Here is a 23,753-nt window from a genome sequence, read left to right on the forward strand (position 1 = left end):
AAATTCATCAAATTTTGCACTGATCATGGAATGGAAATGCAACATACTGTTCCATATACTCCACAACAAAATGGTGTAGTTGAAAGGAAGAATGACACCTTAAAGGAAATGGCTAATTGTATGCTTTAATCTAAAGGACTTAGTCTTAATTTTTGGGTAGAAGCAATTAACTATGCAAATTACATAGTAAATCGCACTCCTACTAAGGTTTTAAATAATATCATTCCAGAAGAAGCATGTACCTCAATTAAACCAGATGTAAGTTACTTTCATGTTTTTGGAAGTGAAGCATGGGCCCATATTCCAGATGAGAAACATAAATCTTTAGAACCTAAGAGTGAAAAATGTATTTTTGTTGGATATTCTGAAGATGTCAAAGGATATAGAATTATTCCACTTGAGTCCAAAAATGTTATCATTAGAAGAGATGTAAAGTTTGCTGAAAATATATCGGCCTACAAGCCTAGTTTGGTGGATGTGCCACCTCTCTCTATCCCTTCTACTTATGAAAATATTTCTTCTTCAGATGATGACAGTGAGGATGACAATCCTCCCTGATGCCAACCTAAGCTGACAATACCCACATTATGCAAATAAAATTGCATGTCAATGGTCCCAGGCCTTAATCACCTGATCCATGGTGAAAACCATCCCAAATTAAGGTTAACGCTATTAATTAAGTTTATGCAGAAATGTTACTTTTGACCATCCAGGTCTGACCCTCAATTAACCTTTGAGTGGTACTTTACTCAACCTTCAATAAAATTTAGTTAATCTATACCCCGCGCATATTAACCGAACCCCACCCCTTAACTTTGGTTATATTAGAAATTAACCCATAGAACCTTTATCTGCTTTATTTCTATTATAATTCTTATATAATAGAAATACTCGACAAACACACGTAAACCTTACCTTTTCACCTTTCCTCGGTCTCTACATATTTATCGATGCTCACTTTATCACGTTTAATCTCCACCGTTGATTTCACTTCCTCAAATCAATGGTTGTCACATCGTATTTCATTCACGCTCTGGAACTCAAATAAACTTCACTCCAGTCCATAAATTTCTCGGGTCCATTTAGGCTCAACCCTTATCGCACATCGCAAATCGCATTTCCTTAAGGTCAAGGTTCATCCACTTATGAAATCTTGCGGTGCGAAACTATCGGCGATCCCCCACTGTTGATCAAATCACACTTGATCCAACGGTTAACAACAATATTGAGTGAGGCACTTGCACGAGGATTACCCATGCAATAAAGCAGTTTCCTCTCTCCTTCGACGTGCTACGTGTCGACTGCTAAATGGAATAGGGTGACCACCCCGAATTACCACTTACCACTTTTTCTCCACCCGATAAACAACTTCCACTTATAAACCCGCCTTATTCCTTGACTATTTCACAAGCTGATTGGCGCGTGATGACCGTTAGACATACGAGGCCATCAAATCTACAGTTTGCAGGATTTCAACTAGCACACGATTTAAAAACGGCTTAACCCCTGCAGTTGATTGCGATGTAAGATGTTGAATATGAGATCAACGGCTAGGAATGAGTGTGGGACTTTAGCCACAATCAAGGAAATCTGTACTCTCCTACCTCCTGCAGCTGCTAATCACCATTGATCTAACAGATCTATTGATCTGACGATCCAGATCTATTCCTATTCCATTCTTCTTCTGCCATTAATATCCGTCGATCTCAAGGATCCAACAGTTCCCATTAATAGTCACTTCATTTCTTTGTGCCTTTATGTGGTTTCTTAAAGTTCTTCCATGGGTTCGGGTTTCTTCCAAGGTTTCGTATTTAGATGTCCTGCACCACAACTTCCTCCTAAGCTTAACTCCACATGCTCTTAACACAGTCCCTCTTGAATCACGACTGTGATCCTTCGAATGGATTCAAGCGATCCAATAGGATCCTTAATATCACTTCTTCTCTGTGTTATGCTCAAATTCCACCTGCAACCTCTGTTACACAGAACTTATTCTAGTTCACACACAGATTATAACTAAATTACTCCATACACACACAAAAACTCATAATTGACTTGTTTTATTAATAAACATGTATTTACACAGGAATTCTCTCCTTGGCTTGATATTTTGTATTAGTGGCCTCTATTTTCCTACCTACCTATAGGTTTACAATCAAACCTCTAACTATCTAACTTGACTAACTATCTCTTGACTATGCCTTTTAGGCTTACATTTATGCAAAAGGATTCTATAGCCAATTCATGGTTTAGATCCATAAAATTCTCAACAAAATCCTAAAATCTCATCTTTATCCCCAAGGATCCTCTTTAGTCCAAAAATTAGGAAACCAACTCCTAATCTAAGATTTAAAACTGATTCTCAAATCTCTCAACTATCCTGAATCTTTCATGTTCTCCAACATTCGAGAACAATTACAAATATGCCTCACTATACTTAAATAAATCCCTATTCTAGCTTCTCTCATTAAAATCACTCAAAACCTTAATAATTACATTAATTCAACACTTAGGAAACCAACTTCCTTAAAACAAAATACCCCCCTATGTCTACTAAGATACAATGATTCTTCTGAGCTGAATGCTCCTACATCAGACTCCCAAAGTGGAAAACATTCATGATCTCCTGATCATGTGTCTTCATATGTTGAGAGAAAACCTCCAGGGTCCCAAACTTTAGTTTGTAGTTGTCTGAATGCTCTACACCTTTGTTGCTATTGTATGTCTGTTGTCTTCTATTTCATCTTCCTCTCCTTGTCAATCAGGTTCAAGTTCTGATTGATCATCCTTCCTGCTACTGTCAATCTTCTCCATATGGACTGTTTCATCATCAACTACCATAATTCTTCAATCTCCATTTCCAACACATCCTTGGATTGGTCCATACTCTGCCACTTACTGTTATCTCTTTCTCTTTGTTTCAGGTTGTTGCTGCTGTCCTCTAACTCTTCAAATTGTTGTTCTTCTCTTTGAAGTCGCTGAATTCTTACTCTTACTCTTACTTTTTCTGCCTTCCTTTCATCCTTACCCTCTTTCATGATTATCTCTTTTTGCATTGAATCCTGACTTTCCAGCATTCTCTCCAGCAATTGAACATCTCTGTTCCATGGATTAAATTCTTCCACAAAATCATCTTCTACCATATTTACTTGGCTGCTCATCTGTGCCAAATTTCCTCCAGTATCTGCAACTAAACCCACACTCTCAAAACAATTATTAAAATAACAAACATAAGGCCTCAGTGCCTCTTCTTCCTTTGGCAACACTTCAGTATGCTACTTTGATTCCTCCTCTTCTATTAGCACCATCAATATGTTGATTCAACCTCTCTAAAGAATTCTCTAAAGCATTCTCAAGACTATCAGTTAGTCTTCTCTCCACATCATCTGCTCTAATGATGTCTTTCTGATCTTGTCCACTGTAGTGAACTCCTTCCTCTGCAATCACACTGTCATACTCTGAATTTCCCAGCAAATACTCCAGCAACTCAATTTCTCTGTGACACTTCATAAGTACTTCATCATTACTTATGATTCCTGTATTTATACACAAATTATCAGTTTGAAAATTACAAGGTTCAACAGTCTCAACTGTTGCTTCACATATCAGTTCTTCAGACTAAATTTCATCTCCTTTCACAAGAAATTTTTCCTGTGTTGTCATAGCTTCAAACATCAATGTATTACTAAATTCTTTCTGCTGCAATAATTCACTGCTTTTCTCATTCAAGAGACATTCTCCATCATTATTTACTTCAGAGTTTTTATCTTCTGAAAGATACTCTTCCATACTTTTGACAACTTCAAAAGATTGCTCATCCTCTGCAAAACCTGTAATCACATCAAAATTATTAGATTCAACAATATAAGGTTTTACATTCTCCTATTTGTCTGCATTTGTCCAATAGTTCAGAAAATCATCAATAATTCCTTCTTCTTCACCCAAAACTTCACCCTGCTCTAGTTCACAAATGAAAACTTCCATTTCCAACTCAGCTTCTTTGAGTTTTTCCATCAGCCACTTTACTTGCTTCTGTTGTAGCCTTCTCTGTAACTGATGCTACTTTACTGCCTTTTTCCTCATGACCCAACCTTGTCTTTGGTTTTCCTCAAGTATCATCCTTAATACATTGAGTTGTTCTTTCATCTCAGCAATCTCTTTGTCAATTTCCTCTTGACTCATTCTCTTGCCATTTGCCTTGGCATCCTCCTTCTTCACTTGCAATGGCACTGGTGGAGGGCATGATAGTCTTAGTGGAGGCGCAAAAAGTGGTTTTGATAGTGTTGGTCCAAGTGGAAGAGCAAGAAGCGAGTTTAGCAATGGTGGAGATTGTGGCAAGGGTTTCAGTGGCAATTTTATGAATATGCAAGGATCAATGATTGAGCACAATATGAAGTAGGTTAATAAAATATGTATATACTAAATAATGTTATCATGTGAGAAAGTTACAATAAAATCTTCAATTTATTGTCTAATCAAGTATTTCAAAAATGATTCTTTTAATTTTCTTTTAATTTTATATATATATAAACAAACATTGCATATTACATTTTTCAAAATTATACTAATAATAATCCATAGACAAATCAATTGATATATACTAAATGCTAGTACAACTATTATAAATTTAAATATTTTTGTTAGAATAAAATATTTTGTGAGAATAAACCTATATGATATCACTCTGGTCTACATATGATACGAATTTAATCTTATCTTGAGGTTTCATATTTAGATTTTCATGTATTTATATTTATACGTTTGATGTTTGAGTGATTAAGTATTTGAAAGGATAAGTAAATAATTGAAAAGAATTCCACCTTAATTGTTTATTTATAATATGTAAGCAGACAGCATCTAAGAAGAAGAAAATAAATCTTAGATTTTATGACAAGTGAAATATTAAATGCATATTTCTACATGTGATGCATCTTTGGAATATTTACATCTTTCCAATTTTCTTTATGTGATTTCATTAATGATTTGATAGTTTGATTTGATACGTTATTATACATGTATATGTTACGTAAGTTTATTAAAGTCCGTTTTTGCATAAAACGTGCATAATTTCATTCCCTTCGTTCTTTCTTTAGAGGTTGCAGCGTGTATATGTTTAGTATTTAACATTTTGTTAGGTAAAAAATTAAAATAATTTTAATAGTAATACTTTATATTCTTTACAGGTTGGAGTGTGTATAGGTTTATTATTTAAAATAATTTTAATAGTAATATTTTATAATGTAAGGTTGATGAATTCATTTGGAACCCTTGCACACACATTTTCAAGGCTTAGTTTGTGTTTGGCAATGGATTCAACCTGTATGAGGTTTTTTTTTTCACTTTTTGTATCTTGAGGTGATGTCATTTTAGGCCATGGTCTTTTTTCTAAGGAAAATAATGAAATTTTAATTGATCTCGTTTTTAATAAAAATTAAGAATATTGTAGAGATTTGGTTGTTTCTCTCTTTCTACCAAAGCCAAGGAGTGTTAAATACAGGCGTTAATAAGTGTGCCCTAACACTCACTTGTCTTGCCTATGTGATTTCTCCTTCATACGCTAGTTTTCATCTGTTATACTCGTTGGTCGGGAGGTTTCTTTATAAATGTGGGGGTATTACTATAGAGTGGTGGATACTTTAGTTCGTTTTCGTGGATGCACAACAACTACTCTTTGCACTTGACTACAGTCTTAGTTTGTTACTACTTTGCAAACTCAAGACATGTCTGTTAACCTATTTGTATCATTCATGGTTTCTTTTCTCGACTCATATCACTCCTTATCCTGTTTTTCTTGGGTCTGGCACGGGAACTATTTGTTTTTGGTGCCCATGTTTTTGTTTTATTTGTTCATAATACAGTGACAGGTCCTTCCTTCGAACTGGTATTTATATTTTCTTGCGCATCCTCTCAAATCCATGACTCCGCAAACATTTAATTCAGTTTCCCAGACCTTGTTTATGGTGTGTAGTATCCTGAAACATTTTCATTGTGGTTTTGAAAAATAATTAGTAACATAGGTCCATAAGTCAACCTACAGTTCTCTAACTAGTTTAGTCTTGTCCAAAAATTGTCAAATTGAGGTGCTTGGCCTAGAGTTGGTTGACCTAGGGCATATACAGTTGGTTGTCCCCTACTTCCTCGATGACGTCTTCATATAGCTCTCTTCTCCTAGTCACATCACTGCCTACAACTTTCAACTGTTTCCTTTATCATATTGTGGTAATAGGGCTTGGGTGGTGCTTACGTTCTCTGGATTTATTTATCTGACCGCTCACATTGTGTTTTTCCTAACCCTTTCAAGTCCGTCTCAGACAACTGTTCCTATGACACCTCGACTTCGTTACCCTAGTCGTAGGGGAGGTGCAATAGGTGCTTCTTCTTCACGACGTCGACACCTTTTTGGTTGGCATTTTGTGGCTTACCATTTTGATATTTTCCCTTATAAAGTTAGAAACGAGATTCTTCACCTGAAAGCCAAGGAATTTGGTGACCGAACTTACTATTTAGATTTAGAAATTACTGGCTCCACATTTAGATGGACTCCGGATCCAGGAAAATTCCGTAAATGGAGACTTCGCTTTCTTCATTCGGTGGCTCTTCACAGACAATTGGATACCTTGCTTCATATGGTCATTCGTGACAAACAAGTCAAACATTATGAGTCATTTGTAGGGCAGAAGGGGATCGCAAGGACTCTCTAGGACATACGACGTAACTTGGATGACTTAGTTTCCAGGATGACCTGGGTGGAATGATTCCTAGTGTCTAACTCAGATTTTAGCTCTGGTTTGCATCCTCACACTCCAGTTGTCATTATCGCACTAGAAAAATAAATACCTCAAGGCAACCCTAATGCAATCTCTCTAGTTATTGTCTTAGATTAGCAGTTTTGCACTTGGTCTCTTTTAGTCAGTTTAGTTTATATCTATTATGCACTCATGGAGACTTTTATGACCTATTAGACTATAAGTGCTTATGGTTTTCTTTTCTCAAGCCCATCATATCCATTACATGGAATTCTTGAAGGGCTAATCAATTAGTATGCTATTAAGTGTTTTTTGTACTCTTTTTGACTAAATGGGGAACACTGGGAACAAGTTATGGTCAGTCTATTATTTTTTAAGTTCCCACATAGTCTTTTGGAACACATTTGCTTTCTATGTAAACTCAAACTTTTCATAATATAAATATTTCCATCTTGCTTATAAAAAAATAGAACTATTGCACTAAGATGTGTATTATGTATTCATAAATAATTGTTTAGGGGACATGAATCAGACATGTTGAGTTATTTCATTGACTTTTCATTTTTCCACTTTTATTTTACTTTCCATTATTTATTATTTCATTCGTTTGGTGCTCCAAAGATTTTTTTACCACATTTTATTTACATTTAAATGACATGCCTTATGTTTTTTATATGGAGTAAATGAGTTATATTGTGTGAATCCATATAAGTAGATTTAATTTTTTTATTTTTATTTTGATACCATTTTCAAAATTTAGCTTGAAAGAACAATACAAAATTGCTAATGTTAGCCTTTTTGTCTTTTATATGGAGTAAATGAGTTATATTGTGTGAATCCATCAAAGTAGATTTAATTTTTTTTTTTTCGATACCATTTTCAAAATGTGTAGGAATTTACAGGGTAAGTTCCTCAGATAGAACACCAAAGGACACTGCTCACAAACATATCACAGATCAATACACCATTATTCTTGATGTGGTTAAAACCCTCAAAGAGGGAAATAGTCCTCGGCCTAAGCCAACGTGGTCACTTTAGGCAATTTACTAATAAAAGAAAGACAAATTACATAAGCTTCTCTCATGAACGGTCACCCTACAAATGACCCTCCATGCTCTTTAAATAGAGATCATGGACCAATCAGGTGTTAAGCCATGGATCAAGTGTTGGTAATACCAAGGAGAGAATGAACCGTCGGATCACTTCATGTCTAGAACATATCGTGATTGTCGGATTTTAAGTTACAAAATTACATAGTAAAGAAACACACTTTACCTAACTCTACACTAGACCAAGTTACACTTAACTATTTCCTATGTGTCGAAATATCCTAACATCCCCTCCTTAAGAACAACTTGGGATAGGATTGAAGGAAGTAGAAATATGACACAATAGGAGAAGGAAGGAGGCATTAGAGCCTATCCCCACTTAGTGACAACTTCTTGAACTCCAACCATAAATCGAAGTTTAGTGAACTTCGCCTCTGTGAGAGCCTTTGTAAAGATGTCTGCAACTTGATCATCGGTTGAACAATATTGCACTTCAAGAACATGGTCATGAATGAGCTTTTTGATGAAGTGCATGTGTAGTTCAATGTGTTTTCTGCGCTGATGTTGGACTGGATATTTTCATATTTGAATGGCACTTTGATTATCACACCAAAGTGTAGTCGGATGATGCTGCTGAAAGCCAAACTCTGACAGGATCTGACGAAGCCACAGGGCTTCCTTACTAGCTTCTACAGCGCCATGATACTCTGCTTCTGCTAAAGAAAGAGAAATGGCACTTTGTTTCTTGTAGACCCGTGTAATAGGTACAGAACCAAGAGTGAACACATAACCTGCAGTAGACTTCTAATCATCAGGGTCAGCAGCCCAATCAAAATCAGTGAAACCAACCAATAGAGGAGATGCCTCTGCATTGTAATGAATCCCAAACTGAATTGTACCTCGAACATAATGAAGTATTCTTTTAGCTGCTTTCTAATGACTTTCATGTGGGTTTTTCATAAACCGAGCAATAAGGCCAACATCAAAGGAAAGGTCAGGACGGGTATGGGTCAAATACAAAAGTTTTCCTACAAGTGGATGGTATAAGGTAGCATCAACTTCAAGGGAAGTACAAGTGACTAAAAGTTTGGCTCCAAACTGAAAGGGAGAAGGGGCTGGCTTACATTCTTCCATGTGAAAATGGCATAGAAGATCACATGCATACTTGGATTGGGAAAGTGAAATACCTTCCCTCGTTTGCAAGACTTGAAGACCAAGAAAATAATGCAAGTGTCCTAATTATGTCATTTCAAACTTCTTTTTAACGCTAGACTTCACATGGTTTATAAGGTTGGGATCACTACTAGTAAGTACAAGATCATCAACATAAAGAACAAGAATGATAAGATACTTACCCACTTTCTTGGTGTAGACAGTATTATCAGAATGACACTTAGAAAAGCCAGTATCCAAAAGAAAGCTATCCATTTTGGCATACCAAGCCCAAGGGACTTGCTTGAGACCATAAAGGGATTTCTTAAGCCGACATACAAGGTTGGGGTCTGTTTGTATATAGCCAGGAGGTTGTTCCATATAGACTTTGTCATGCAAGTCCCCATGAAAGAAGGCGGATTTAACATCCATCTGATGGACTTACCATTTGAAAGAGGTATCAAAGGAAAGAACAAGGCAGATAGAGTTCATTTTGGCAACATGGGAGAAGGTTTCATTATAGTCAATTCCTTCAACTTGTGAGAATCCCTTAGCAACAAGAAAATCTTTATGTTTGTCAAATTTTCCATCTGGTCCAAACTTGGTTCTGTAAACCCATTTACATATAACAAGTTTTCTTCCCTTTGGAAGAGGAACAAGATCCCATGTATCATTTGCCAATAATGAACGATATTCTTCATTCATAGCTGCGTCCCAATCTGGATAGCCTGAAGCCTCTGTAAAGGTGTCAAGATCATAATTTGTTGTGTTAGTGTCAGTATTTGCATACTTCCATCAGGGATCGAAATTTGCTCTTTCCATTTTCATTTTAGGAGTCCCATACTGAAAATTTTGCATCATTCCATTAGGTCATGATATACTGATCCACTGATGGTTGTTTTTCTCTTCAGCAAATCTAAATTCTTCCCTCATAGACTATACTTGCTGATCCTTCTTCAGATTGTCTTCAGTTATGGTTTCATAATCAATTTGCAGTCCATTTCATTAGGTCATAGGGCATGATTTCATTAGGTCTTAGGGTTTCATCACCAAGGTCAAGAACCTGATTTTAAAATGTAAATAAAGGTCAGCAAGGGTATGAGGATGATCAATAAATCAAGCATGATGGCTTATAAGTCATAGCTACTGAAAATTATTATCTTTTAACCTAATGTAATTTTCACCTCAAAACCATGGTTTTGAGGTGAAAACAGAGTATTTAAGTTTATTTGTATTTCATATGTAATTTTAAGTCACTATATGTAATAATTGATCTTAGCTTCACCCGAGCATCTCTCCTTGCTGTAAGGCAAAGAAACACTGCAAAATTCAAGTCAAGTTGAACATTTATCCACCTGCAAAGATACAAGAAGAAAAGGCATTAAAATAGGGTTTCAAAAAAGAACAAGGAACATTAAAAAAGTGGGTTTTTTTTCAAGTGAAAATATTTGCCTATTTAAGCCCTCACATTTCATTTTCAAAGATCATTATTCTCATTTAGCAAACAAGAAATCAAAAAGTGAGAAGAAGAGGCAAACTTGAGGGAATTTTGGGCATTGGAAGCTTGGCACTACGCATTGGCAGAGTGGCGTTGCACTTCTGGACAAGGCAAGTTGGCACTGCACATTGAAGACTTAGCGCTACACATGGAGGCCGTTGCTGCGTGCTGGAAAATTTCCCTAGTGTATTTTTACACTGGCGCTGTGTGTTGAGGGTGGTGCTGCGCGTCTGTGGGGTGGCACTGCACGTTGAGCAGAATGGCCAGAAACCCTCCCATTTCTCAAGAAAACTTCCTCTCATCTCTCAAATGACCCTTTCATCCCTCTAACAAGTAAGTATACTCCCTTTACTTCGTCATTACATTTGCAAATGCAAGGCTTAAAGTAATTTACCATGATAAAAATCAAACCCTAGTTTCACTCCATATTATCCTAAAAACCCTAAACCCCTCTGTTTGTCCCCATCACCTATCATTAAAACTTAAATCTCTTCCCTACATCACTACATATCCCCTCATTATATTCTCTCATCCTAAAACCCCTCTCCCTCACTCTCATAATTCACATCTTACCCTTCATTTTCTAGTCTACCCTAACACATCCCTTCACTCCTAAAACACTCCTATTCATTCCCCTTATCCCTTTTCTAGGAGTGTACAACCTTAGACCTTGCAAACATGGATAGAGAGGATCGATACTATGAGGAGGAAAATGCAGACAGTGATACCTCAGAAGAGAGAACTAGACAACAGAGAAAACCTCATAAGGGAGGTAGGATTATCAGAGAAGAGCCATCAAACCTTAGGGAATTGCAGGCTTCTCAATTGGTTGTTTCATGTTTCAAATATCTTGGCTACTATGAGTTTTGTGAACAAGTAGAGAGAGTCCAATACCACCCAGAGCTCACCAAACTCTTTGTAGCTCATCTTCAGAACAAAAAAGTCACTCTTGCTAAGGCAACATTCACAGTCTCACCTTCCATCATTTCAGATGCAACCAGGATTGCTAATGTTGGTGAGAAGTGGTACAAGGCCCAGGACCTAGATGAACACTATTATGAGCCTTATATCAAACCCCAGTACAGAAATCAGGTGAAGAGACTATTTCCTTTTAGGTTTCTTGAGAACAAGTATGTCCCCATGATGAAAATCATCATGAAATATTTCACTTGTGAAGGCAGATTCTCTAGGCTATACACATATCACATCAGGCTTCTCATGCATTTTACTAGGGTGAGGATGCTGAATCTCCCTTATTTCTTGTTGAGGAACATTGAGAAGATGGCTCATTTTGTGCAGAAGAAGCCATACCCTCAGCAGATGAGCAGTCTTTATCATTACTCTCTGATCAAGATCATTGTTCTTCATCATCTTAGTCTCCTCAACATCTCTTGGGAGACATTCATTGCTCATGACATATTTAGGGGTCCTCAAATTCCTCCACTAGTGTCTCAAGAAGTAGGAGGACCTTCTAGCCCAGTGAAAACAGATGAGGAGGCCAAGGAGACAAGAACTACTGAGGTGCCCGTTTACATGACATATTAGAGAGGCACTAGGAGATTATTTGCAGCAGATAGGCAAGTGTTTTCTCCACAGGATGTGGAAGGGGCCTTGCCTTCTTCATCAGCCCATAGGCAAATGTTTGCTCCATAGGATGTGGAAGGGGCTTTGCCTTCTTCATCAACACAACAGGTACAGGTACAGTAGCTGCACAAAGGGAAGGAAAAGGTGCAGGAGGAAGACCTTGATGATGAGGAGGAAAGAGACTTTGATCTAGCAGAGCATGATGAGTTTGAGCAGCATCACACTCAAACCATTGATTTAGAGACTCAGGATGAAAAAAAAATCAAAGACATCATCATACAAGAAAAGGAGGCTCAAGTCCAAGCATTGATGGACAATTTGGAGAGGGCCAAGTATGTCATTACATACTTAGAGCAAGAAAACAAACAGTTGAGTGACAAACAAGTCCTCATGGAGTTAGAAATGCTCAAGGCAAAAAGGCAAAGTGGCAAAGAGACACAAGTCACATTGACTCCTATTGAGTAGGAGATTGAAAATGATAGGGAGACTTGGCTTGAGAGAGTCAACCTACACCTTGAGAAGCTGTTATGGAAGGCTAACAGATACAACAAGATTATCAGACACATGGCCTATCATTACAAGACCTGCAACAAGATTTGCAACATGAGGGTCAAGAAAATGAAAGCTAGGCTAAGGCGGGCCTTGAAAGGAAAGAAAGAGGAGGATAGACTTAGAATGCTGGATGAAGCCTCCTTGGCTCATCAAAGCACATGATGGTGGTGCTTCACACCAATTTTGGACAAGTTTGGAGAAATTTTGGTCATTTGCAAATTTTGAAATTGCACACACAGGAAAACTACTGGTGGCGCTGTGCTTTTCCTAGGGGCACCCAATGAGGAAATGGCTTGCATTTTTGGATTCAGAGCAGTGAGGACATGCACCCTAGCAAGTTTCAAAGTTTTTGGGGCAGAACTGGTCCACCAAAAGGTCCAAAAACACCCTAAAAATGACCTTTCTGCCACTTTTTGGACACACAGAAGCAGCCTTGGGAGAATCAAGTTTTGAGGGGTCAAATGAGCTCCAAATGCAGAAATTCTAGGTGTTATGGAAAGTAGACTTGAAGACCTTTCCAATGAGCTATCATGAGCTCAATTTGGATGCCAGGAAGGTCTCCAAAAGGGACGTGGCGTTGCACGTTGGGCCAGTGGCGCTGTGCGTTGGGCAATTTTGCTCACGATGATCATTTTCTGAGTTTTTGACTGTTTTTCATGGATTCTCTCTCATGGTGGATAATTTACCTATGTAAATGATGTCATGTCTTGTAAATATGATGGATAAATATTAATAGAAGGTAGATTCATTGCTTAGGAGTTAGTTTGAGCCCAAATGAATCAATTTTTCACTTTTAGAGGCAAGTTGTTGAGATGCCTATATTCCTGTTTTCTTGTTCAGTGTTGGTTAGATTAGCTCCTTGTCTTGGGGATTTGACCCCTGAGGATGGGAGGAGGTTGAAACAATTCCTATATCTTCTTAATGTTCCTCATTGTAGAGGGTTGGACTCAGTTGGATGCTCAGAGCTTGACTATACATCATTGTAAGCAGTTTGGCAAGGAGATTAATAAGAATTGCAACTATTTTTATGGGATCCCTGTGGTATGGAGTTTTAGTACAATTTATTTTTCTATGATTACTTTTTTATATGTTTTATGTATTCCATCAATCATTTCATTCCTTCTAGTTGAATGTTTTCAAGTTTGATAGGTAGAATCCATTGTATCAGTGCTCTGCCTTGGGAAATCATTCACCAATTCATGTTTTTAGTAGTCCAAGAAGGATGCATGATTGTCACATGCCCTTCTTAGCTTCTCACTAGTCCTAAACATCTCACCCCATCAAGCCTAAAAGTGCTAAAGCCTATGCCTACCTTGCCCCATAGAACACCCTGCATTTCTGACCTAATTTCCCAGACCTAAACTGCCTAGCTCCTCCTGATCCGGAAAAACCCCTACAAAATCCAATCAAAAATTTCAAGCTACTATACCTAGCCTAAAATCCTTCACTTGATCTAGTCATCTTGATTGAGATCCTTATGGAGAGAGCCCTCTCCTGGCCAAGTAGGGCTAGCTACTTGGCTAAGCTTGGTTTGTGGTTACCCTGGCATTGCCTCCCTTCAGCCTGAGGTAAATCTAGGTGATAACACGCTGAAGCTTGAGATAGTAAAGAAGAGGCTCTATCGAATTGAGAACGTGTACATCATTGATCTGTAGGATCACCTCCAAGAGAAGCTGCTACATCCTGAGTAGCACGACCCATTTTGGAATTTGAGGAGCTGAAGGAAAATCCTGAGAAGGTGGGGGAGTGCTGCAGGAGCATTCAGCACAAAAGAATCATTGTATTTTAGTAGACATAGGGGGGTCTTGTGTTTTAAGGAAGTTGGTTTCCTAAGTGTTGAATTAATGTAATTATTAAGGTTTTGAGTGATTTTAATGAGAGAAGCTATAATAGGGATTTAATTAAGTATAGTGAGGCATATTTGTAAATGTTCTCGAATGTTGGAGAACATGAGAGATTCATGATAGTTGACTGATTTGAGAATCAGTTGTGAATCTTAGATTAGGAGTTGGTTTCCTGATTTGTGGATTAAAGAGGATCCTTGGGGATAAAGATGAGATTTTAGGATTTTGTTGAGAAGTTTATGGATCTAAACTAGGAATTGGTTATAGAATCCTTTTGCATAAATGTAAGCCTAAAAGGCATAGTCAAGAGATAGTTAGTCAAGTTAGATAGTTAGAGGTTTGATTGTAAGCCTACGGATAGGTAGGAAAAAAGAGGCGACTGATACAAAAGATCAGGCCAAAGATAGAATTCTTGTGTAAATACCTGTTTATTAATACAAACAACTCAATTATGAGTTTGTTTGTGTGTATGGAGTAATTTAGTTATAATCTGTGTGAACTAGAGTAAGTTCTATGTAACAGAGGTTGCAGGTGGAATTCGAGCATAACACAGAGAAGTTATATGAAGGATCGTATTGGATCGCTTGAATCCATTCGAAGGATCACAGTCGAGATTTAGGAGTGACTGTGTTAAGAGCATGCAGAGTTAAGCTCGGGAGGAAGTTGTGATGCTGGACATCTAAATATGAAACCCTGGAAGAAACCTGAACCCATAGAAGAACTTTGAGAAACCACGTAAAGGCACAAAGAAAGGAAGTGACGATGAACACAAATCGTTGGATCCTTGAGATCGAAGGATATTAATGGCAGAAGAAGAATGGCAGAGGAATAGATCTGGATCGTCAGATCGACAGATCTGTTAGATTGACAGTGATTAGCAGCTGCGAGAGGTATGAGAGTACGGATTTCCTTGATCGTGGCTAAAGTCCCGCACTCATTCCTAGCTGTCGATCTCATATTCAACGTCTTACGTCATAGTCAACTGAGGGGGTTAATCTGTTTTTAAACTGTGTGCTAGTTGAAATACCGCAAACCGTATATTTGATGGCCTCATATGTCTAACGGTCGTCACGCGCCAATCAGCTCATGCAATAGTCAAGGAAGAAGGTGGGTTTATAAGCAGAAGCTGTTTATCGGGAGGAGAAAAAGTGGTAAGTGGTAATTCAGGGTGGTCACCCAATTCCATTTAGCTGTCGACACATAGCACATCAGAGGAGAGAGGAAACCGCTTTATCGGACCTATAATCCTCATGCAAGTGCCTCACCCAATATCATTGTTAACCATTGGATCAAGTGTGCTCTGATCAATGATGGGGGATCACTGATAGTTTCGCATCGCAAGATTTCATGAGTGGATGAACCTTGACCTTAAGGAAATGTGATTTGTGATGTGCGATAAGGCTTGATCCTGAATGGACCCGAGAAGTTTATGGACTAGAGTGAAGTTTATTTGAGTTATGGAGCGTGAATGAAATATGGCATGACAACGGTTGATCTGAGGAAGTGAAATCGACGATGGAGATTGAACGCAATAAAGTGAGCATAGATAAATGTGCAGAGACCGAGGAAAGGTGAAAAGGTAAGGTTTACATGTGTTTGTGGAGTATTTCTATTATATAAGAATTATAATAGAAATAAAGTGGATAAAGGTTTTATGGGTTAAGTTATAATATAACCAAAGTTAAAGAGTGGGGTTTGGTTAATATGCGTGGGGTATAGATTAACTAAATTTTATTGAAGGTTGAGTAAAGTACCACTCAAAGTTTAATTGAGGGTTAGATCTGGATGGTCAAAAGTAATGTTTCCACATAAACTCAATTAAGAGCCTAAACCTTAATTTAGGAAGGTTTTCACCATGGATCAGGTGATTAAGGCTTGGGACCATTGACATGCAATTTTATTTGCATAATGTGGGTATTGTTAGCTTAGGCTGGCATCATTTTGGTATCAGAGCAGAATTGTGGTTGAAACAATTGATATCAAAATAGAATAAGGAAATTCTGTGTAAAAGGTCTTTGAGAAAATTTAGAACAGAGTTATGTTTTAAGGTGTGTATCCACGCAAGAGGAGATTAGATTCTAATCTAACAAATAGTAGGCACATAGAGATAATGTGTAGCAAACTTATAGATGCAAGGAAACAGAGGTCAATCTATTCAAAGTGTAGGAGAATGGTAGAACAAGATCATGCAGAGGTCTTGAAGATGAGATGATATGTGTTGTTTTATTTTAATTTGAAGATTGGAGAGTTTGTGGTTTTTATATTGATGCACGGGTAGCAGCATAAGAAGGTGATAAGGTCGCAGCAACCTAGAGCAAGGAGTGCTCAATTGGTTCCATAGGACAGAACCAGAGAAATTCTAACAGACTGAGCTCAGAGGATAGAATCTTAGTGAGGCATATGTAGAAAGAAGGAGACTTGTTACTGCAGAGGTATTGTTGCAGCTCACAAAGGAAATTCCATAGAGGATGTTGGTAGAATTGCTAAGTAATGAAAGAAGCTAATAAGACTTTCTAAGTGAAAGAAGAGGTGGTCACAACCAAGTATTTCATTGGGATTGAAATACAAGAGGACAGTTGTGTTCTTAGAAGGTGCAAATGAGTTGAAGCCTAAAAGGAGAAAACTGAAGTGGTCAAAAGAGGTTCCAGTGACAGAGAACCAAGGGCTTTCCAAAAGACCAAGTATAGAGGAAAGCTTGGTGAGGTAAGTGGCAGCAGGGAGGACTTGTTGTTGCAGAGGCTTTAGTGCAACTCATAGTGAGTGAGTGAAGAACTCATAGAGATGGAGAAGAATATGACTATTGATAGTCATAACAGAGGTTCTAAGGAAAACCATAGTAGAAGGAAAGTGAAGAAGGAGGATGCCAAGGAAAATGGCAAGAGAATGAGTCAAGAGGAAATTGATAAAGAGATTGTTGAGATGAAAGAACAACTCAATGTATTAAGGATGATACTTGAGGAAAACCAAAGACAAGGTTGGGTCTTGAGGAAAAAGGCAGTAAAGTGGCATAAGTTACAGAGAAGGCTACAACAGAAGCAAGTAAAGTGGCTGATGGAAAAACTCAGAGAAGATGAGTTGGAAATGGAAGTTTCCATTTGTGAACCAGAGCAAGGTGAAGTTCTGGGTGAAGAAGAAGGAATTATTGATGATTTTCTGAACTGTTGGACAAATGCAGACCAACAGGAGAATGTAAAACCTTATATTGTTGAATCTAATAATTTTGATGTGATTACAGGTTTTGTAGAGGATGAGCAATCTTTTGAAGTTGTCAAAAGTATGGAAGAGTATCTTTCAGAAGATAAAAACTCTGAAGTAAAGAATGATGGAGAATGTCTCTTGAATGAGAAAAGTAGTGAATTATTGTAGCAGAAAGAATTTAGTAATACATTGATGTTTGAAGTTGTGACAACATGTGTCATGCGGAAAGAGTCAATTTTGCGGACAAAACCGACCTCCCTAGAAAACAAGGCTTTTCTAGTGACAAACAAAACAATCAAGCACTATCTTTCCCTAAATATGCATTTAAAATAAAAGCAACCAGGTGTTTAAGGCTTACCTTTAATCCAACGCTGTTTGTAGTAGCCAAGCCTCTTCGATCCAGATGAGCTCCTTCTCCTTGAAGGCTGCATACACAAACAAGCAAACGATTACATAGCACCTGAATAACTCATATAATAAAACATATTCATCATAAAGACCAAGGAGTTTATGAAACAAATTATATATAACAACTTGTTGAGAAAAATGAACTTAATTGTATTAATTGGAAACAGAGAAACCTTACAACCAATGCCTTGGTGTTGTGCAGGTCCCTCCTAGGGTCCAGCAAGAGTTCTCCTCTACTTTGATCAGCTCACCCACTTCCAAATGAAGCTAAGAAAGGAATGTGATCTCTCCTCTCAAGCTCTATAAGGGAGTCCTAATTTCAGCAACATCTACCCTTAGGAATGTTCATCTTTCAACCTCTCTTGCCTCTGGCCCAATGCCTGTATTTATAATGCTTTGGAGGAATTTAAATAGGTCCACCATCAATGGGATAAGCCCCTCTTTCAAAGGGATAGTTCCCCTCTTCATGGGATAAGTTCCTCTTTCATTGGGATGCATGAACCATCTGGAGGCGCTGAATCCACGTCAAACCATCTTCTAGAATGCTCTAGAATCGACCGCAAGTAAGTTTTTTGAAGTAAAACTTGCACCTTTTGACTTTTACAGGGGTACGCACCCACCCCTTTACAGACAGAGCGTACAAGTACGCAAGTATTATGAACTTGAGGTGCGTGCCCGCAGGTAAGAGTAAGAGAAAGTGCGGAACCAGAGTTATATTGATTTTTTAAAGGCTTTCTCTATTTTTTGGAGTTTGACATGAGGAGCAGAGGTATAAGACTTGCCAAGGAGGACAATATGGTTATTTATGGAGCCATACTGACTGCAAATAGTCATGGTGACAAATTTTAGTGTAACAACATGGGAAACATTTCTTGTGAAAGGAGATGAAATTCGGTTTGAAGAACTGATATGTGAAGCAACAATTGAGACTGTTGAACCTTGTAATTTTCAAACTGATAATTTGTGTATAAATACATGAATCATAAGTAATGATGAAGTATTTATGAAGTGTCACAGAGAAATTGAGTTGCTGGAGTATTCGCTGGGAAATTTCGAGTATGGCAGTGTGATTGCAGAGGAAGAAGTTCACCACAATGGACAAAATCAGAAAGACATCATTAGAGCAGATGATGTGGAGGGAAGACTAACTGATAGTCTTGAGAGTTCTTTAGAGAATTATGTAGAGAGGTTGAATCAACATACTGATGTGATGATAAAGGAGGAGAAATCATAGCAGCATACTGAAGTGTTGCCAAAGGAAGAAGAGGAACTGAGGCCTTATGTTTTTTATTTTAATATTTTTTTTTGTGAGTGCAGGTTTAGTTGTAGATGCTGGAGGAAATTTGGCACAGATGAGTAGCCAGGTAAATATGGTAGAAGAGGATTCTATGGAAGAATTTAATCCATGGAACAAAGATGTTCAATTGCTGGAGAGAATGCTGGAAAGTCAAGATTCAATGCAAAAAGAGATAATCATGAAAGAGGGTAAGGATGAAAGGAAGGCAGAAAAAGTAAGAGTAAGAGTAAGAATTCAACAACTTCAAAGAGAAGAACAACAGTTTGAAGAGTTAGTGGACAACAACAACAACCTGAAACAAAGAGAAAGAGGTAACAGTAAGTGGCAGAGTATGGACCAGTCCAAGGATGTGCTGGAAATGGAGATTGAAGAATTATGGTAGTTGATGATGAAACAATCCATATGGAGAAGATTGATAGTAGCAGGAAGGATGATCAATAAGACTTGAACCTGATTGACAAGGAGAGGAAGATGAAACAAAAGACAACAGACATATAGTAGCAGCAAAGGTGTAGAGCATTCAGACAACTACAAACTAAAGTTTGGGACCCTGGAGGTTTTCTATCAACATATGAAGACACATGATTAGGAGATCATGAATGTTTTCTACTTTGGGAGTCTGATGCAGGAGCATTCAGCTCAGAAGAATCATTGTATTTTAGTAGACATAGGGGGGTCTTGTGTTTTAAGGAAGTTGGTTTCCTAAGTGTTGAATTAATGTAATTATTAAGGTTTTGAGTGATTTTAATGAGAGAAGCTAGAATAGGGATTTAATTAAGTATAGTGAGGCATATTTGTAAATGTTCTCGAATGTTGGAGAACATGAGAGATTCAGGATAGTTGAGAGATTTGAGAATCAGTTGTAAATCTTAGATTAGGAGTTGGTTTCCTGATTTTTGGACTAAAGAGGATCCTTGGGGATAATGATGAGATTTTAGGATTTTATTGAGAATTTTATGGATCTAAACTGGGAATTGGTTATAGAATGCTTTAGCATAAACGTAAGCCTAAAAGGCATAGTCAAGAGATAGTTATTCAAGTTAGATAGTTAGAGGTTTGATTGTAAGCCTACGGGTAGGTAGGAAAACAGAGGCCACTGATACAGAAGATCGGGCCAAGGAGAGAATTCATGTGTAAATACTTGTTTATTAATACAAACAACTCGATTCTGAGTTTGTGTGTGTGTATGGAGTAAGTTAGTTATAATTTGTGTGTGAACTAGAATAAGTTCTATGTAACAGAGGTTGCAAGTGGAATTCGAGAATAACACAGAGAAGAAGTGATATTAAGGATCGTATTGGATCACTTGAATCCATTCGAAGGATCATAGTCGAGATTTAGGAGGGACTGTGTTAAGAGCATGCAGAGTTAAGCTCAGGAGGAATTTGTGATGCAGGACATCTAAATACGAAACCCTGGAAGAAACCCAAACCCATAGAAGAACTTTGAGAAACCATATAAAGAGGTCACATAGGAATCTGGTCATTCCCTTGAACCATGGCTATCTAGATGCAAACTAATAGGTGGGTTTTGATTAAAGGGTAGATAACTCAATATTTTTGTAGAAGGGGGTTACATGCTTTCCTATTTGAAATCAAGGAAGACATGAATTTAATCTTCAGGAATGGCCCTGACTTTATTGGCTCCCAAGGAATGTACTTGAATAAATGAATGTCAATTTTCAACCTGAAACATGGCATGACATAATTAGTGTCAATATGGTTACACCAAACACTTCATTTCTAGGGATATGAATCTCTTAGAAATATAGGAAATGATATTGGGAAATACACTAACAAGGCAGAACCAAAAGAATGGGTGTTTGCATGTGCTCGAATCTATGTATATATCTACCAATAAAAATACCTTCTAAATGTTATCCTCATATCTTTGGATAACTCCTGACACAAAACAACTCTATATTATGAAAACTACCCTTTAAGTGAAAATCCTATCATGAATATGGAAAAATTTCCAAATATCTCAAGAAGAAGAATTCAAAAATGCCTCAACAAATACATGAGAAAGACGTACAATGTTAAACGATAAAGAAGAAAATGGGTTCAACTAGAAACTCCAACCAAAAACCTAACCCTTAGTGGCAAGTCCCTCATCTTCATTTGGATCTAAATCTCATGGGTATTATCTTCCATCCACGGATAATTATCTACTTTCATGCCCCTATCCACCCTCAAAATCATTGATCCAAGTATGGAATGGGAACTCCCCAATGCTTCACAACAAATATGAACTTTTCGCTCAAGAGGGGTGCGAGCCCCTTAGTCGAAATTTTGTAAAACTACTTCTTGGCTAATAGTCACAACAACTATGGAGAAACCTCTGGTCCAAATATTAATGTTTCTTTTGTTAGAAGATGAAGATAAGGTCTTAGACATATTGTAGGAAATTTAAAATATTCATAAGCGATATCCCCCTACCAACCCAAAGGACAATGCATAAATGAAAGTAGAATAAGAGAACAAATATGAACATATATTGAATGGAAAGACTCACAAGAAATTAGGATGGAAAAAAAAAAAAAATGGATGAAGCAACTAATATGGACAAAATTATGGGAACCCAAACAATTGTAGAGAAAAAACTATCATCTATAATAAGATCTACTCAGACTCTAGACCTAATGTGCCATAGAAGGGTGGAAACCAAAACCCTTATCCAATAACGAACATTATCTCCTAGAACAAAGAAACGTCCCTCAAGGCCCTAATAAAATCAAAACATCTTACCATTATTGTACTTAATGAGACCAAAATGGAGGATTCCAAAGCTTTAAGTTAATGCAAGAAGTAATGGAATAATAAGAAAGGAGTGGTAGTGGTCTCAAGTAGAGCCTCTATGGAGCTATGCACTCTATTGCATTTGTTTTTTTTCCCATCAAACTCAACACTATATTCTATCATGATTCTTTCATTGGCAGTTTGGTAATCAATTCAATAATATTTAACTTATAAATGCTAATAACTTATATGGAAAAGGATAATTGTTGGAGATAACAGTTAGTTTTAAAAGATACAAAGTACATAGTAAATAACATCATATTTGGGGACGTCAATGTGATCCTTAATAATAAATAAAAGAGGGAAGGGAAGTATTGTTAGGGATTCATTCAAACAAAGGATGGAATATCTAATAACTAAGTGGGACATGATTGACATAAAACCATCTAAAGGACATTTTTTTGGAATAACCAAAGGTTAAGGCTTGGTCATATTGTGGCTAGATTGGACATATTTCTGGTGCACAACAATCTCATGCTCCAAGAATATTTGATTAGGTCCTCGATCATCCCATCAGAAATATTTGATCGCAAATATATTATTCTCCAAATTCAAGATTCTCTTGATTATGTGCCACTTCCTTTTCACTATATTCTTCTTTAGGTTGTAGTTAAGGGTTTTGAACATAATCATTGAGGCCTAAAAGGTATGGATCATACACTCCCACGCATTTGGGAGAAAAAATAAAAATTAATTGAATTGACCTTCAAATCTTGGGTTAAGGTATCAATTTCTAATACAACTTATGATATGGAATTATTCATAGTTCAGTTCAGCAACATTTAATCTTGAATGGAAAAAGAAGAAATCTCCGTTGACTTATAGGCTTCAGAAGCACAAATCCAACAAAAACTTTAAAAGATAGCAAGGAATGAAGAATAGGTATGGAGATTAAAGTTAGGGAGATTGTGGCTTAAATCAACAGATAGGAACATGACCTTCTTTAATAAACAAGCCAAAGCCAAATAACCAAGGGACAATGCCGAGGCATCATTGGAAGATGGAATGAGTATTGTTGATTTCCAAGAATTAAAAAATCCAAATGCAACCTATTTTTTATTCTAAGCAAGACAAAGTAGACCCTGATGCATAATTGACATGTTCGAAAACATTCCAAAACTAGTCTTAGTGGTGGGAAATGTAGACTTGGTGAAACCTATTGAATAAAGTGATATTCTTAATGTCATCCAAAGTATTGAGCCTTAAAAAGCCTCATTATATAATCGATTCTATGATCTTCTTCTTTAGAACTCTTTGGAGTTTAGTAAAAAATGATCTATTGCGCAAGGAAATAGGAGGTTTGATGAGAACATAATTGGCTAAGTGTTAGCCAGAGTTTGTAATTGAGTCGAGAGAACAATTATTCTTTTGCAGGTTGAGCTTGGACCCAGAGATAGAAATTGTAATAGTTTCTCTATTCAACTGATTAATGAAAAATCTAGGCTTGAGTGGTTTTTCCCAGTTGGGTTCCCCTATAAAACACTATGTGTTTGTTGTTTTTCTTATTGCATGTATATTCATGTTGTTTTAAATTGTGAATTTCATTATGCAAATCAGTAGACTAGAATTGTGTCTCTTATTTTTAGTGTGAAATCTTGAGCAGTTGTAATTTATATCAAATTTATAC

Source organism: Pinus tabuliformis, chromosome X (genome assembly GCF_031772625.1).
Source record: "Pinus tabuliformis cultivar Carrire ecotype Pingquan chromosome X, CPIR1, whole genome shotgun sequence".
Taxonomy (NCBI): domain Eukaryota; kingdom Viridiplantae; phylum Streptophyta; class Pinopsida; order Pinales; family Pinaceae; genus Pinus; species Pinus tabuliformis.